Here is a 16,920-nt window from a genome sequence, read left to right on the forward strand (position 1 = left end):
CTTGGTGTGCAAAGAGCAATTTAGTTGCGTGTGGGACGAAGGTGTATGCGCAAAATAGCACGACCACGAACGAAGGTGGAACATCGCGTTTTGGCGTTTGGTGTGTGCAGAGCAATCGAGTTGCGTGTGTGACGCGTTTGTTTGCGCAAACAGCACGACCACGAACAAAGCGATACAAGGTGGAACAGCGCGTGTTGCACAATCGAGTTGTGTGTGTGCGTGTGTGTGACGCGTTTGTTATGCGCAAAGAGCACGACGACGATCGTCTTCTAACTGCGCCAGAGCAAACCGATTGTTGAGTACTACATACGTATTGCGCGGGCGTTAAAACTAGAGAAACACGGGATTGCGACGCGACCAGCCGCAGTGTATAGGACTGTACGTACGTAAGTTTACAGCACCGACTTTTAATTCGGAGTGAATAAGGGACATACCACGAGTTATTTGTATGCGGAGGTTAACACACGTGCATTAATTAGCGGTGGTATAGAAAAAGAAAGGGGGGGGGAAGCGGAGGGTGGCGGGGATTGCTGAGACAGGTGCTCGAAAGCATTTTCGCGCAAGTTTTGTCGGTGTACTCGATGAACTAAATGCCGCATTAAAGAAATTGTGACGAAATGTTGGCATGTGCGTAGTGGCGCAGTTTAAAATGTGTCCGAGAGTAAATCCGAAAAGAACCGAAGCGTACCATGTGTAAAAAATGTGTGAAAACTACAGCTACAAGCATGTTATGCAGCATTGTCCAATGTCGAGATATTGTTGTTATGAATGTAGCACCCATCGCCCTTGTACACATATGTTCTGGCTTCGTTGCACTATCATCGAGGCATTGATCGAGGTTAATAAAACTGTACCCACAACGAGTGCGTCGCCCTGGTTTCGGTTTCGGTTTTCGCTGCCATTCGTGATAATAAACCGTTTGTAAATCGTACTTTTTGTTGGCAATTCTTTGGACAGGGAACGAGAACGAAAACTGGCAATTAAAGTAAGCAATACGTAAAATGTTTTAAACAAAAAACTGTTTCAACGGTCTTTAAAGTAACTCTAACATTCTAGGGCTCTAAGCGCCATCTGTTTCCGGTAGTCAAAATGTGTCATGGCGGCTTCCTGTCAATTGGATGTGAGCGTGGACGTGAGCGTAACATGGGAGCTTCGATGGTACATCTTAGCTTTCTTGGTTATCCCAAGCTGTTCCTTATCCTTCCGCGTAATAACTCTTTCTTGTACCCAATAGAATACCGAATAGAGATCGTATAGAAGCTCAGAGGCTGCACCTGTCATTCACATAGACAGGTAAGGTAGCTGTTTGCGACCACTTTCAACTCATCTGGGGCGCACATAATTTTTTTTTGTTATTTATGCATGAATAGGCATCATTTTTCACTCCGCCTGAAGTCCTCGCTAAAAGTACGCTTTAAATGCTCTGCACGCCTTAAATTGACACCCATCTGTAACGTGTTTGAGCCGTTATTTATAGCCCATATCTTGCGGACTACGATTTTAACCTTATGCGCACTACCGCCCCTTTGTTCTGTTGCGCGCGCGATATCAGTGTTTTTAGATCCAGAAGGCTGCTTCCGCATGATAAAAGAGACTCGCCGTGTTAGATTGTACACATGGAGAGCGAACGCTGTGACACGCTCTTTAAATTGGCCGACTGTTGCAAGCGCTGGCATCATTGCCGTCGCCGAAGTATATATACAGGCACACTATAATAGAGACATACGTATTTACAGTGCCAAATGAACAATTTTCGTCCCTTGGCGCTCTTCTGCTTGGCCTGACAGGCAGAGGTCATGCAGTGCGTTGCAGTGAAAGCGCATGAGCATACAGCGAAATCTACGCGAACGTTTTTATAGACAAATGCTCGAAGATTTCTATCACCAGCTGCCACTTGAAAGTGCGTTTAGCTAGCAAGCCAGCACTAGTGTCTGCGCTTTCAAGCATACACCTGATAATACGAAGATAATGCGACAAAGTGTACACATATGAATGACAGATTCAATATTTCTTGACACTCGTAAATCCTCAAACCTGCCAGTTCTTGGTTAGTACGTGAAAAAGTGGAATTTTGTGTTGTTTGAAAGCAGACATTGGTTCATCCAAACGTGGCTTTGCGTAGGCCGTCGCATTGTATGAATGAATTATCAAATGCTTGGGCATTGGAGCAATGAGGTGATGTAGCTCCAAAAATGCACCTTTGTTCTCTTTTCACTTTGCCTCATGCTATTCTGTCTCAAGTTTAGCCAATGTCAAAGCAGCAATTTCGACTGGCACAGCAACGCTCATTTGAATGGCATCTGTCAATGTCGTAAGTTGTCATTGCTCCTTTCAGCACATATGTTACATGGCCTTTGACATCTTCATCATCATCATCAGCCTGGTTACGCCCACTGCAGGACAAAGGCCTCTCCCATACTTCTCCAACAACCCCGGTCATGTACTAATTGTGGCCATGCCGTCCCTGCAAACTTCTTAATCTCATCCGCCCACCTAACTTTCTGCCGCCCCCTGCTACGCTTCCCTTCCCTTGGAATCCAGTCCGTAACCCTTGATGAACATCGGTTATCTTCCCTTTTCATTACATGTCCTGCCCATGCCCATTTCTTTTTCTTGATTCCAACTAAGATGTCATTAACTCGCATTTGTTCCCTCACCCAATCTGCTCTTTTCTTATCCCTTAACATTATACCCATCATTCTTCTTTCCATAGCTCGTTGCGTCGTCCTCAATTTAAGTAGAACCCTTTTCGTAAGCTTCCAGGTTTCTGCCCCCTACGTCAGTACTGGTAAGACACAGCTGTTATACACTTTTCTCTTGAGGGATGATGGCAAACTGCTGTTCATGATCTGAGAATGTCTGCCAAACGCACCCCAGCCCATTCTTATTCTTCTGATTATTTCAGTCTCATGATCCGGATCCGCGATCACTACCTGCCCTAAGTAGATGTATTCCCTTACCACTTCCAGTACCTCGCAACCTATCGTAAACTGCTGTTCTCTACCGAGACTGTTAAACAGTTTTCTGCAGATTAATTTTTAGACCCACCCTTCTGCTTTGCCTCTCCATATCAGTGAGCATGCATTGCAATTGGTCCCCTGAGCTACTAAGCAAGGCAATATCATCAGCGAATCGCAAGTTACTAAAGTATTCTCCATTAACTCTTATCCCCGATTCTTCCCAATCCAGGTCTTTGTATACCTCCTGTAAGCACGCTGTGAATAGCATTGGAGCGATCATATCTCCCTGCCTGAATCCTTTTTTTACTGGGATTTTGTTGCTTTCTTTATGGAGGACCATGGTTGATGTGAAGCATTATATCTTTCAGTATTTTTACATACGGCTCGTGTACACCCTGATTCCGTAATGCCTCCATGACTGCTGAGGTTTCAATTGAATCAAACGCTTTCTCGTAATCAGTGAAAGCTATATATAATGGTTGGTTATATTCCGCACATTTCTCTATCACCTGATTGATAGTGTGAATGTGGTCTATTGTTGAGTAGCCTTTACGGAATCCTGCCTGATCCTTTGGTTGACAGAAGTCTAAGGTGTTCCAGATTCTATTTGCGATTACCTTAGTAAATACTTTGTAGGCAACGGACAGTAAGCTTATCGGTCTAGAATTTTTAAAGTCTTTGGCGTCCCATTTCTTATGGGTTAGGATTATGTTAGCGTTCTTCCAAGATTCCGGTACGCTCGAGGTCATGAGGCGTTGCGTATACAGGGTGGCCAGTTTTTCTAGAACAATCTGCCCACCATCCTTCAACAAATCTGCTGTTACGTAATCCACCCCAGCTGCCTTCCCCCTTTGCATAGCTCCCAAAGCATTACTTCTTCCGGCGTTACTTGTGGGATTTCAAATTTCTCTAGACTATTCTCTCTTCCATTATCGTTGTGGGTGCCACTAGTACTGTATAAATCTCTATAGAACTCCTCTGCCACTTGAACTATCTCATCCATATTAGTAATATTACTGGCTTTGTCTCTTAACGCATACATCTGATTCTTGCCTGTTCCTAGTTTCTTCACTGCTTTTAGGCTTCCTCCATTCCTGAGAGCATGTTCAATCCTATCCATATTATACTTCCTTATGTCAGCTGTCTTGCGCTTGTTGATTAACTTCGAAAGTTCTGCCAGTTCTATTCTAGCTGTAGGGTGAGAGGCTTTCATACATTGACGTGTCTTGATCAGATCTTTCATCTCCTGCGATAGCTTACTGGTATCCTGTCTAACGGAGTTACCACCGACTTCTATTGCACACTTTTTAATGATGCCCACAAGATTGTCGTTCATTGCTTCAACACTAAGGTCCTCTTCCTGAGTCAAAGCCGAATGCCTGTTCTGTAGCTTGATCCGGAATTCCTCGATTTTCCCTCTTATCGCTAACTCATTGATCGGCTTCTTATGTACCAGCTTCTTCCATTTCCTCCTCAAGTCTAGGCTAATTCGAGTTCTTGCCATCCTATGGTCACTGCAGCGCACCTTGCCGAGCACGTCCACATCTTGTATGATGCCTGGGTTTGCGCAGAGTATAAAGTCTATTTAATTTCTAGTCTCATCATTCTGGCTTCTCCACGTGCACTTTCGGCTGTCCTGCTTGCAGAAGAAGGTATTAATTATCCGCATATTATTCTGTTCTGCAAAGTCTACTAGTAACTCTCCCCTGCTATATTTAGTGTCTATGCCATATTCCCCCACTGACTTGTCTCCAGCCTGCTTCTTGCCTACCTTGGCATTGAAGTCGCCCATCAGTATAGCGTATTTTGTTTTGCCTTTACCCATCGCCGATTCCATGTCTTCATAGAAGCTTTCGACTTCCTGGTCATCATGACTGGATGTAGGGGCGTAGACCTGTACGACCTTCAATTTGTACCTCTTATTAAGTGTCGCAACGAGACCTGCCACCCTCTCGTTAATGCTATAGAAGTCCTCTACGTTACCAGCTGTATTCTTATTAATCAGGAATCCGAAAACATCTTTAGTACGACCTAAATGTGTTTCACAGCTGTGATTGCCTCAGTGCGTATAGAAGCAACGAAGTGATGCCAAATACTTTTGCAGAATAACTGAAATGTGGGAAGTTCATTCGGATTCATGATTATGGCAGATTTGAACCCAACACTGTGTAACACTACTACACAGACTGGCGTTTCGGGTAGTCGAGACAAAATTCTTATTAAAACCTCTTTGAGATTTGGCAAACTGTTAGCTAGGTGGGATAAAGTAATTGTGATTCAGAATAGTAGCCTCAACATTGAGCACAAAGCAAGAGGTGAGTTTTTTATTGTGATCATTTTCTACAAGCATGCACATTAGCCTTACAGTAGTACAAGCATCTTTGTAGCACATCTTTCCCTGTATAAAAAGGGTCATGTTGCTTACTGCTTAGTTGGTGTTATGCATTGTCCATTTCTATGGTGTTGATGCCCAGGATCTCTACAAAACGGAACCTCTTTAGTACAGTCTTGTGGCTGCTTGTGTTCTCCCTTAGCCAGAGACGTGAAGGGGGGTTCACGGTCACTGACCAAGTCTGATGTATAACCCGACGTTTTGGAACTGCATACGGGCTCCTTGTTCACTGAGTTTGACAGGAAATCGTCGTCACTTATGTAGCCAGCACGTGACGTAACAAACATGCGTAAATGGCAGGCATAGTCCCTGGTGTCTGGTTCATCGTAGCTGGCGTTGATTGAATGATTAGCGATTCTAGCAGCCGCCGGGATGACATGTTCTTTTCTTTGGCAACAACAGTGGCATTGTCCCAGTCAATCTTGTGACTATGTTCCTGCGCATGTTTGGCAAATAATAGTCGTGTGACTATTATTTCTTAGATCACATTTTCTTTTTTTTTTCCCCGTTTCCATGCCTGATCAGACGAACTTTCGTCGAACCCTTGATTATGTAGCCAGAGGCAGTGGCACTGGTTGTGTCCTGTTTGAGATGAATGGTCCTTTTGTCCGTCTCTATCCACTATGACCTGGGCTTATCTCCTGGCTGCTGAAGTGTGCCTGCATTTTCCAGGTCAACTACTCGGACATTAATGTCTGGATACAAATTGGGTAGATCTTGCATGCCATGCCCAACATCAGAGTAAGTTTTCTGTTTCTGCCAGCACTTTTGCTCATGCACTTTCATTTTCCTCCGGTCCGGGAGTTGTGGAAAGAAGCTGTCTGCAGTAGCTTGAAGTGTAGTCCTAAGCCTTCGGCTCGTAAGCATTTGCACTAACGAGGAGCTATATTTCAGAAGGCTCAGTCTATAATCGTGTCTTGTAGGCATCACCTGACGTCTCAAGGGAGTTCTTGGATAAGTTTACAGTGGCTTCTGTGAGATCACTGCGGTGTCGGTAGTGTGGACTGCATGCCATTTGTTGGAATTCTTATGAATTCTGCGAACAGCGAGCTGCGCCCTTTTCCAAGCTACAGTTTGTTGTGGTTCACGGCCACTACACTATTGCACGCCTTGTGAAAACAATGAGGCATTGAGTCACAACCACAGGTCCTGTCAAACTAGCCAGTACTAGCTCAGGATACCCTTACTAGTATTTTGTTATGATGAGCCACCGCACCCCTCCAATAGAAAATATGTCCATGGTGAACTTCTGTAACAGCTTTTCTCAGAATCCCAGTTGCAGGAGTGTCACCCTTCTCTTAGCCCTGTGGTGCTAGCATGCATGACATGACTTGAAGACATTTGCTGTTTGTATGTATTTATGATGCAGTACTTTGCCGTCTTGCTAGGCATTTATTGATTCCAAAGTGGCCTTCAAGTGAGAAGTGCTGGGTGGGTAAGCTCCTGTAGCTTCTTGGGCGCGATGGTTTTGTTACCACAATGTCAACATGTCTTGGACTACATCGTCCTTGTGAAGCCAGAATTCTTTCAGACTTTGCAACACCTTGGCCAGCTCTTTCAAGTGAAGATGCGAAGTTGGCAGCAGCATTAATCTAGTACTTGTTCTTTCTTCAGTTCTTGTAAAGAAGGTGGGGAGAGGCAGCATGCATAGCCTTCAATCTTGGTAGGCCCTTCTGGTGCCTGTTATTCTCCTTCACATGAGAACTTGACAGTGTATCAGCTGCGGGAAAGTCTTTGCCTAAGATGTACATTATGCCTCATAATGTATCAATCATGTGTGCATTTTATGATTTGGGAAACAAATTGTTGCCCCATTTATAGAATTTATCTCAAGCTTGCAAGAAAGAAAGCACTTCTTTCTATATCTAGGCATAGCCAGGCATTCTGTCTCTGCAAAATATCTTGAGGCGTATCTAGTAACATGTTGCCCATCGTCTTGCTTTTGGCTGAGCACTGCAACTAGACCACAGCACAAAGCATCAGCTGTGATTAGCAGCTGGTTTCTCATTTTGAGGAGCGCCAGCCAAGCACTGGATCTGAAGAAAGTATTTCTTTCCATTTTGAGAATTCTTGAACCTGTGTGGGTTCCAGATAAACCATGCTTTGAAAACAGCATGCTGGGCAATGGGTGTAGTGTTTGTCATGTTAGGAGCGAATAAACCTAGATAGGTGGTCATGCCCATTAGCAGCTGTAGTTCTGGAGGATGGTCTTGGCATGTCTGTGACAGCTTTGAGCTTGTTTTCGTTCATAATATGCCCCAAGTAGGATATTATTGTGATGCCAAACTTACATTTCTCTTTGTTGATGGCAGCTCTTGCCCAGTGGGTGCCCTCAAATGTACTGCAGAGTTTGTTGTGTTGCTGTTTAGTTGAGCATCAACTGATAACCTCGACCATATGACAAGCAACATATGTGTGTTTTGGATGAATATCATTCATATACCATTGTATTTGATCTGGGGCACGCCAGATACCAAATCGCATGAGCAGTTAAAGTGAAACCAATGGAATGGTGCTGTAAAGGTGGTCAAGAACTTTCCGTCATTTCTCAGGGATTTGCCAAAACCCTGAATTTGGGCATCAATTTTTCATACACCAAGCTGTGACTCGTAGTATCTGAAGGGTATGCTCTACTGCAGGAATTGGATATGATGCTCATAGAACTTGCTTATTCAGTTTTTGTATAATCCATAAAAGTGTAGAGTGCTCCTGATGGCTTCGTCACCACTACCATAAGCGTGCACCAAGGAGTTGGCTCTGTCATAGCTGTCGTAAAACCAATCTTAAACCTGGAGAAGTTTGGCTTTTGTCTTCTATAAAAGTAGCCATACAAAACAGTGAAATATTAGTCCAAAGGACGCAGGCTTGAGTTTCAACATTGTCATGCAAGCTGCGCAGAGTATTTGAGGATGCGGCTTTGAATCCCGTTAACCATTAACATTCTCAATCTGTAAGCGCTCGACTTCACCTTCACAATCACCTCTGTGACCTATAGCAAATTTATTTGGAAATAGCAGCATTCTGCCTGATGCACGAGATGGAACTTGATGTTGTGCTAGTCGCCTTACACAGTGACCACAGTAACTTGGAGATCACCACCTTCTTGAAATGTCAAGAACCACATTGTTTTCAGGTTGATACAAGAAATCGTGTCTAATAATCATCTCTGACAAAAAGAAATAACTGATGCCCGTGGCAAGGTGCCATTCAAGTGGTTGAGTTCCTCCGGGAGGTAGGGGGTGATACGAGTGAGAACCCTCAAAATCCGACTATGGCCTTAGCCAAGCAGCCCTAGGTGACATAGTAAAGCTTTTTGGCACGATGTCATTAGGCACCACCCTATGTAATTTATTTGCTTCCACAACCCCTGCATGGCTCACGAGTGTCTGGTGGTAAATTTCTGAAGCCACATCAACCTCAATGTAGCATTCCTAGTTCCGAACACTTCAATCTGCATGCCACTATGTATGGCAGGTGTTACTGGGAAGGAGACTGACGAACAGCTACACATAGATAAAAACTCTCTAAAGGCTGTTATTGCGAAAACACTGCCCAACATCAACACACGCTAAATGATACAAGAATGTTGCTAATATGAAAGATTAATTCAGTCAGTAATTGAAGATGAAGATGGTTTTACTCAATAGCCTTATAAAAAATGGTAAAAGAAAGCTAATAAATTTGGAACTCATGTTTCAAATCTTGTCTGGAAAAAAAATCATTATGTCTTCAAATATCTCACGCAGCCGCTAATCCTGTTCTACTTCATCACCTTCAGGTATGCTAGAGAAGTCTTTCTCGTCATTGGGCTCCAAAATGTAGTTGAGCAAAAGGAGTAGACCTAGGTGGCTGACAGGATGGCTCTTCTTTAAGTGTGGTGCATAGAAGAAAAAAGCATGCAAACATCTTCAACACTGTAATGAGCATTAACTGTTAGGGATGAAACATGAAAAACCCCAGGGAAAACATTTAGGTTTGGTGGAAATGTACAAAATACACAGAGACTAAAGACAGTGAAGGAAAATGAAAAATGCTTGTGTAAGCTTCTTCAGCAGTGCGTTTGTTGCCTGTAGACAACACCAGGTAGAACTTGGAAAGCGACCTTCACCCTGAGTTGACGTCAATTCTGCGTGCAATTGGTGCATATTGACACAAAGATGTGGGGCTCCCGCACCGCAGAACGGCGCGCGCAAAGGTCGGCGCTATGAAACACGAAGTGCGTAAGCTACACACTCTTGTTCTGGCCCCCTATTAAAGAGAAGCGTATATTTTGCAAGACTCCGTCTCCAATCTGCGTTACATTTTTCTGGTGGAGGTGCGGGGTACGTGCTACCACTCCCAGATCGAACACCGCCTACAAACCCAGTACGAAGTCCGGTCAAGCTGACTACTGTGCAAGTACGGACAAGCTGCCGACTTCAAAGAATGCCGCCTGAACATGAGCCTCTACGCAGTCAAGTAAGAAGGACGAATACATCGGTTCCATCTTCCTCGACCGCGCCGACCGAGGTCGTCCTCAACCAGCCACGAATCCCCACGTCCTTTCATGGGGACACCTTTGAGGATGTAGAGGACTGGCTCGATCACTTTGAGCGTGTTGCAGAATTCAACGGCTGGACTCCAGAGCGCAAGCTACCGAACGGCTACTTTGCCCTCAAGGACTATGTGTGGACATGGTTTGAGAATCGTGAAGCGGGGCCCTATCGACATGGGACGAATTCTGACAACAGCTAATCGGCACATACGCCAGCTTCGATCACAAGGAGCGAGCTGAATCTGCAATTCAGGCGAGAGTACAGAGGCCGAATGAAAGCGTCGCAATGTTTCTCGAAGATATATGCCGACTTTTCCGACGCGCGGATCTATCCATGCCGGAAGAAAAGAAGCTCAGGAACTTGATGCGCAGTGTCAAGCAAGAGTTATTCGGTGCCCTAATATGCAACCCACCAAAGACTGTTGCAGAGTTTCTCGCGGAAGCCGTATCAATGGAAAAGGCACTGCAGCAGCGAACAAGGCAGAACCGCGACGTGTCGACCCTATCGCATGACTCTCTCGCTATACCCCTGGACAATACCGACGCCTTGCAGGAGCTCATTAGGTTTATCGTTCGAGAGTAGCTTCAAAATCTTCAGGTGGCTCCAGCATCGGTACAGCGGCTCGATCTGGCTGAGGTCGTCCGGGAGGAAATCAGGCAGTCAGTCGAAGTCCCAGAGTGAAGCGAGACACCACAGCACGAGGTACGGCAGCCACAACCTTGCATGTCGTATGCGGAAGCAGCGTGGAGTTCGTATTTTTCGCGATGTGAGCGACGTCCCGGACTTTCATGGTGTGCACGCCGTTGAACAAGCAACTGGCGACTTCAGGCCTTGCCGCACGCCATTCATGGCTGAAACACGACCACCCCGCAAGAGCGACGTATGGCGCACCGCAGACCGGAGGCCCTTGTATTTTTATTGCGATGAAGCTGATCACCTCTACAGGGCGTGTCCTTACCGTCGAGCTGGGCTCCTTGGATTTTCACTGAATGCACCGTGCCCGTGCAATGGTGAACGCCCCCTGGAGTTTGAAGCATACCTCGCAGAGGCCAGGACCTTGTTTGCTCCACGATTCCTTAAACCCCGGTCACCGTCACCCGCCCGAAACTGGTCTTCCAGCCCCCTCCTCACATCGAGAGCAACGAGGCGTCGCTCACCCAGCCCTGCCTCCCAGGAAAACTAAGTCCAGCGACCTGCGCAGGTGAGGTTGCTGACGTTGCGAACGCTGAAGATCCTCCACTACGACGACCGCGATATGACGTAATTGAGATGCAGAGAAAGCAGTGTAGTTCCGTGTCAGTATCCTGCGACGTACGAGTTACCATAGATGACCACGAAGTCACGGCGTTAATCGACATGGGTGCAGACACGTCTGTCATGAGCCAGAATCTCGCGTGTATGCTGAACAAAGTTTCGACGCAATGGACCGGAACTCGGATTCGTACTGCAGGAGGGCATCTCATAACTCGAATGGGTCGGTGCACGGCACGAGTCAACATGCAGGGCTTCACGTACATCGGCGACTTCGTCATTCTTCCTGAATGTTCAAAGGACCTTATACTCGGCATGGATTTCCTTGAGGCGAACAGCGCCATCATCGACCTGCAAGAGTCTAGAGTCAGCTTCACGACTACGCAAGCCATGGCGAACAGTAATGACAACGACCGTGACATCGCGCTTTGCGTAACTGACGATCACATCACGTTGCCACCCAAGAGTAGCGTGCTTACCCTTGTCCGATGCGACATGGAGGACGCCGCCGAAGGAATTACTGAGGCAAACATGCCCCTGCTTCTTGAGCGCCACATTTGTATAGCCAGAGGGCTTCTTCGGGTGCAAAACAAATGTTCAGTCATTTTGCTAACAAACTTTAGCAACAAGTATCGGCATGTACCGCGACGAACGAAATGGCTGAACTGAGCTCATTTCCTCGCGAAATCACTAACGTTACTGACATTGCCACATTGGAAACCGCATCGTCTCAGCAATCTGGGTTACCCAGCCTAAAAGAACGGATTCACTTTAACGCCGCTCTGCCAGACCATCAGAAAGACCGTCTACTGAGTCTTGTGAATGAATTTGTGGACTGTTTTTCAACGTCATCCAAAGTGCGGCGCACGTCCATCACAAAGCACCACATTATTACGGACGAGTCTGCACGTCCTGTCTGTCAGCATCCTTACAGAGGGTCTCCAGTGGAAAGGGAAGCGATCAAGCATCAGGTGAAAGAGATGCTCCAAGACGACGTGATCCAGCCATCCACCAGCCCGTGGGCCTCCCCTGCAGTGTTAGTCAGAAAGAAAGACAACACACTACGCTTCTGTGTAGATTACAGAAAGTTGAACCGTGTCACCAAGCGTGATGTTTATTCATTGCCACACATCGACGACGCAATGGATCGTCTACAACATGCCAAGTTTTTTTCTTTGTTGGATCTTAAATCAGGATATTGGCAAATCGAAGTTGATGAACAGGATCGTGAAAAAACAGCATTTGTGACACCTGATGGGCTTTATGAGTTCAGAGTTCTCCCCTTCGGTCTCTGTTCCTCACCTGCCACCTTTAATAGCACCAGTATACCGTGCTTGCTGAACTCAAACGGCAAACCTGCCTCGTATACTTGGACGATGTCGTCGTGTTCTCGAGCACGTTTGACGAACATCTCACATGACTCGAGAGTGTCCTCACTGCGATCCATACTGCCGGCCTCACCATCAAGCCTGAGAAATGGTACTTCAGGTTCCAAGAGCTCAAATTTTTCTCCATGTCGTTGGTCCTCAAGGCATCCGACCAGACCCCGACAAGTTAGCTGCCGTCGCTGAGTTTTCACCACCCACAGACAAGAAGGCTGTCCAACGCTTCCTTAGTTTGTGCGCATATATTATGGGCGCTTCGTCAAGGGCTTCTCGAAAATTGCTGAGCCTCTGACAGGGCTTACATGCGACGATGCGCCTTTCATTTGGGCGGATGAGCAGCAGCAGTCTTTCAATGAATTGTGCGTTTGCAAGAGGCCCCGATACTTGCTCATTTCGACGAAGACGCTGACACTGAAATCCATACTGACTCCAGCAATGCGAGTCTCGGCACTTGTGCAGTGGCAAGCTGGTGCGGAACGCACCGTTGCTTATGCAAGCCGCAGTCTCACCAAGGCTGAGAAAAACTACTCAACTACTGAAAAGGAATGCTTAGCGGTTGTGTGGGCAATTGGCAAATTCTGACCCTACTTGTACGGTAAACCCTTTAACGCTGTCAGCGATCAACCACGCCCTGTGCTGGCTTGCCAACCTCAATAGATCCTTCAGGCAGACTAGCCCATTGGAGCCTGCGCTTACAAGAGTATATTACGGTTGTCTACTGATCTGGCAGGAAGCACAGTGACGCTGACTGTCACGTGCACCACTCTCTACGACCTCATCGGACCCTGACCATGACTTGCCATTTGTCGGCGTTATCGACGCCATAAAGATGGCTGAGCACCAGCGCGCTGACGCTGAGCTGCTGCCGCGGATCGAACACCTCCAAGGAGTTGAAGGTGTTTTACCCCGCTCGCTCGTGCGCGGCTTATCATCATACTACTTGTACAACAACGTCCTTTACAGGAAAAACTGCGGAAGCGGCCCCAATACGTACCTCCTTGTCGTGCCCTCGGCACTACGCCACGACATTTTGCGAGCCTGCCATGATGAGCCATGTGCGGGACACCTGGGATTTGCCAAGACTTTAGGCAAGGATACGACAGAAGTATTACTGGCCCCGGCTTTATTCCTCTGTGCAACTGTACATGAAGACCTGCCGCGACTGTCAGCGCCGCAAGAAAGCACCAGTTAAACCGACTGGCTTTCTCCATCCTGTGGACCTTCCTCAAGCACCGTTCCAACAAATAGAATGGATCTACTTGGACCGTTCCCAGTGACCTCTTCGCGCAACAGATGGATAGTCGTCGCTACCGACTACTTAACCCGGTACGCCGAAACTGAAGCTATTCCGCAAGCAAATTCATATGAAGTGGCCAAGTTCTTTGTACGCGACATCGTCCTACGGCATGGTGCACCGTCTGTTCTCATCACTGACCGCGGTACAGCATTTACAGTGGAACTTATGCAGGATGTTCTCCAGCTGACGCATAGCTATCACCACAAGAGCACTGCATATCACCCTCAAACCAATGGATTAACGGAACGTCTGAACAGAACGCTGGCTGATTTGTTCTCCGTGTATGTCGACATAGAGCACAAGACGTGGGACGCGATCTTACCCTATGTGACTTTCGTGTATAACACTGCTGTACAAGAGACTACACAGTTTACGCCATTCAAACTTGTATACGGGCGCCACGTCAGGTCAACACTTGACGCCATGCTACCACTGGCTGATAATAGCCCTGACACCCTTCGATACAACTAGGGTCGACGCGACATCCATTACAATACCGGCGGCTGCGTGTGGGTCTGGATGCCTGTCCGCCGCCGTGGACTTTCAAAAAAGTTGATCCGCCGGTATTTTGGTCCTTACAAGGTTACACGCCGCCTCTGTGACATGACCTACGAAGTGGTCCCCTACAGTTCTGACCCCAGTTCACTCTGTCGTCGTCCTCCCGCTGAAGTTGTTCACGTAGTGCGCATGAAACCATACTATGCGCATACGTGAATGCCGAGATGCACCTGAGGAGCTCCATTTCTTATGTCACTGAAATAACTTTTTGACGCGACCAAGACGGTCGCTTTTCTCATGGGAGGCAATTGACACAAAGATGTGGGGCTCCTGCACCGCAGGACGGCGCGCGCAAAGGTCGGTGCCACTAAAGACGATGAAGTGCGTAAGCTGCACGCTCTTGTTCTGGCCCGCCATTAAAGAGAAGTGTATATTCTGCAAGACTCCGTCTCCAATCTACGTTACCATATAGTCCTTGTCGGGTGTACAATTAAACTTTATATTGCATGTTTTACATATTACTCATCTGATGTCTTAGCAGCATAGGTTTTTCCTCTGCCTTTCTTGTAAAAAAATGTTTGGGAAGTGCGCAAGTGCATCTACTTTGATTTTTTTTGTGCATGGCACATGTGCTGTTGGCTCGGAACTGATTCACAATATTAACAGCCGTAGCGTTCAGGGCCCCATGTCGCTGAAAATCCAGCAGTGGTGTTGGTGACCTTTTTCATGAGAAAATTAATCCCAAACCATGCATCCCGATTCATGCAGGCCCTCCACGTGGCATATAGGCGTTACTGAACGAATTAAAATTCTCAAAGTAGAATGTGTGAAAAATTCATAAAGTATGACTTGCACACAACCTCGAGACATGATAGCGTTGGATTGTAATTTGAATATGCGAGAAAACATAATTCTGTTGTGCAGAAACTCAAACACAAACCCCTTTTCCAGCTGCCATTTCAGGTCTGTCTTAGGAGTGGCACACCCCAGAAAGCTCGCCTTCGTGCATAGCGTTTGCCACCAGCATTTCCAGGAAAACATTACAGAAGCATAAGCTGCAGCTGCCCGGAAGCGTGAGAAGCAGCCAGGGATCTTTTAATGCTATCGTGTTCCACTCTTAAAGGCACTCTTAAGTGTCCTCCAACCTTTTTTTTTTTTTGCTGTTTGGGGACTGCCTTCTTAAAGGTGTTGCTCCGTTTCCTTTCTGCTGTAGGGCGAATGTAATATCTGCTTTGAACAACAGCAAAGCCACATTTTGATTGCACTTGATGCTGGCTGCACTAGTGCGGCATCTCTCCTGAACACTATCCAACAGTTCACTATGATGTTATCACTGAAATAGAATACACAAGACACCTTCGTGTACCACTTCATCTACCTCGAAGTAATATGCCATAGCTCTATGATCATATCCTTAACATCCACTACTTTCTTGGATTCATTTCAGATAGCTGGAATGTACAGACTAAAAAAGCTCGGAAGCGCTTGCGCTCTTTGGAGAATTTTGTATGAGCATTTTCAGGCTGTTCTGGTGACACTAAAAAATACTGGCTCTCCTGTAATCGAGAGTGGATGTAAGCACGAAATGGCTGCCAACAAAGCAGATTGATTGTAGATGATACTAGCCACAATCTTAAAATGGGTGTAGCGTACATTCCCAACGGCACACCCAACCCCACTGCACCACGCAACTGTACATTGGTCCATATGGAAGCAAGTTTCCTGTCAAAGACAGAACTCCATTGCAAGTCTCGTCTCGGTCCACCAGATGCACCGTGGACCTCGCGGACTGCTGGCATTGAAAAGAGCACAAGCAACTGTGTCTCAGTGCCAAAAAATGACAATCAAGTGTACAGTGCCTTGTATCTGCCTCTGAACGTCGCTATTAGAAGTGACCAATAAAACTTCAGCGTACTAGAAGTTACAGCTTGAGTGATATTGTGAGCAAATATTTAGAACTCAGAAGCAATATTTTTTGTAACATGTTTGGGAAGTAACTAGCATATGTATTGCAGTCTTGACTGTTTGCCCGGATGAGCTGGTTTGAGTGACAGGATAATGACACTGGCTTTCGGTTCATTGAAGGTGGCTGACAACAGGAGCTAAAAGCATTTCATGCTTAAAATGTCTGCAGCAGCGGCACTGTTCGTTTAGTCAAGGACCTCATTTCATGGCCCTCATTCTGACACCTTCGAACACTGTTTCTGCCTTTGTAACGCTTCCTAGAATTTATCCTTCAAATTCTTATGTGAAAGAACCATGCATCAATTTTGGCGTATTTCTCAAACTGTACGAGCAGAATTGCTGCTGATTTCATAAATACAACCTATAAATCAATACAGCAGAATTGTTAGTTGAAATATGTAATCCAAATCAAGGAGCCATTCTCAAGACGATGTTCCCGCTGGCACTGATGCGTGGCATTCCTGGCGTTGGTGAAACCTTTATTCTACATGATAAAGCATGAAACATTCACACGTGCTTTTCTTTCCTTCTTTTTTGAGCTTTGCTGTTTCAAGGAGCTTTGCCCTTTGAGTGGCAGCAGCCTGATTGACATAGCTTCTGACTCACATATTTAACATTTTTGCACAGATTGGTCAAG

General features: G+C 46.2%; 1 protein-coding gene and 1 long non-coding RNA gene across 2 annotated transcripts in view; both read left to right on the forward strand.

Moving 5' to 3' along the window:
- Nucleotides 1-16,920, forward strand: part of LOC129387073 (uncharacterized) — a 258,084-nt gene that overhangs the window by 198,577 nt on the left and 42,587 nt on the right. The gene's annotated exons all lie outside the window — the stretch shown is intronic.
- On the forward strand, nt 1,056-15,983 carry LOC140216019 (uncharacterized). Its single transcript, XR_011892664.1, has 3 exons — nt 1,056-1,158; nt 1,235-1,293; nt 15,270-15,983. It is a non-coding gene; the product is annotated as an uncharacterized lncRNA (long non-coding RNA).

Source organism: Dermacentor andersoni, chromosome 2, assembly GCF_023375885.2.
Source record: "Dermacentor andersoni chromosome 2, qqDerAnde1_hic_scaffold, whole genome shotgun sequence".
Taxonomy (NCBI): Eukaryota; Metazoa; Arthropoda; class Arachnida; order Ixodida; family Ixodidae; genus Dermacentor; species Dermacentor andersoni.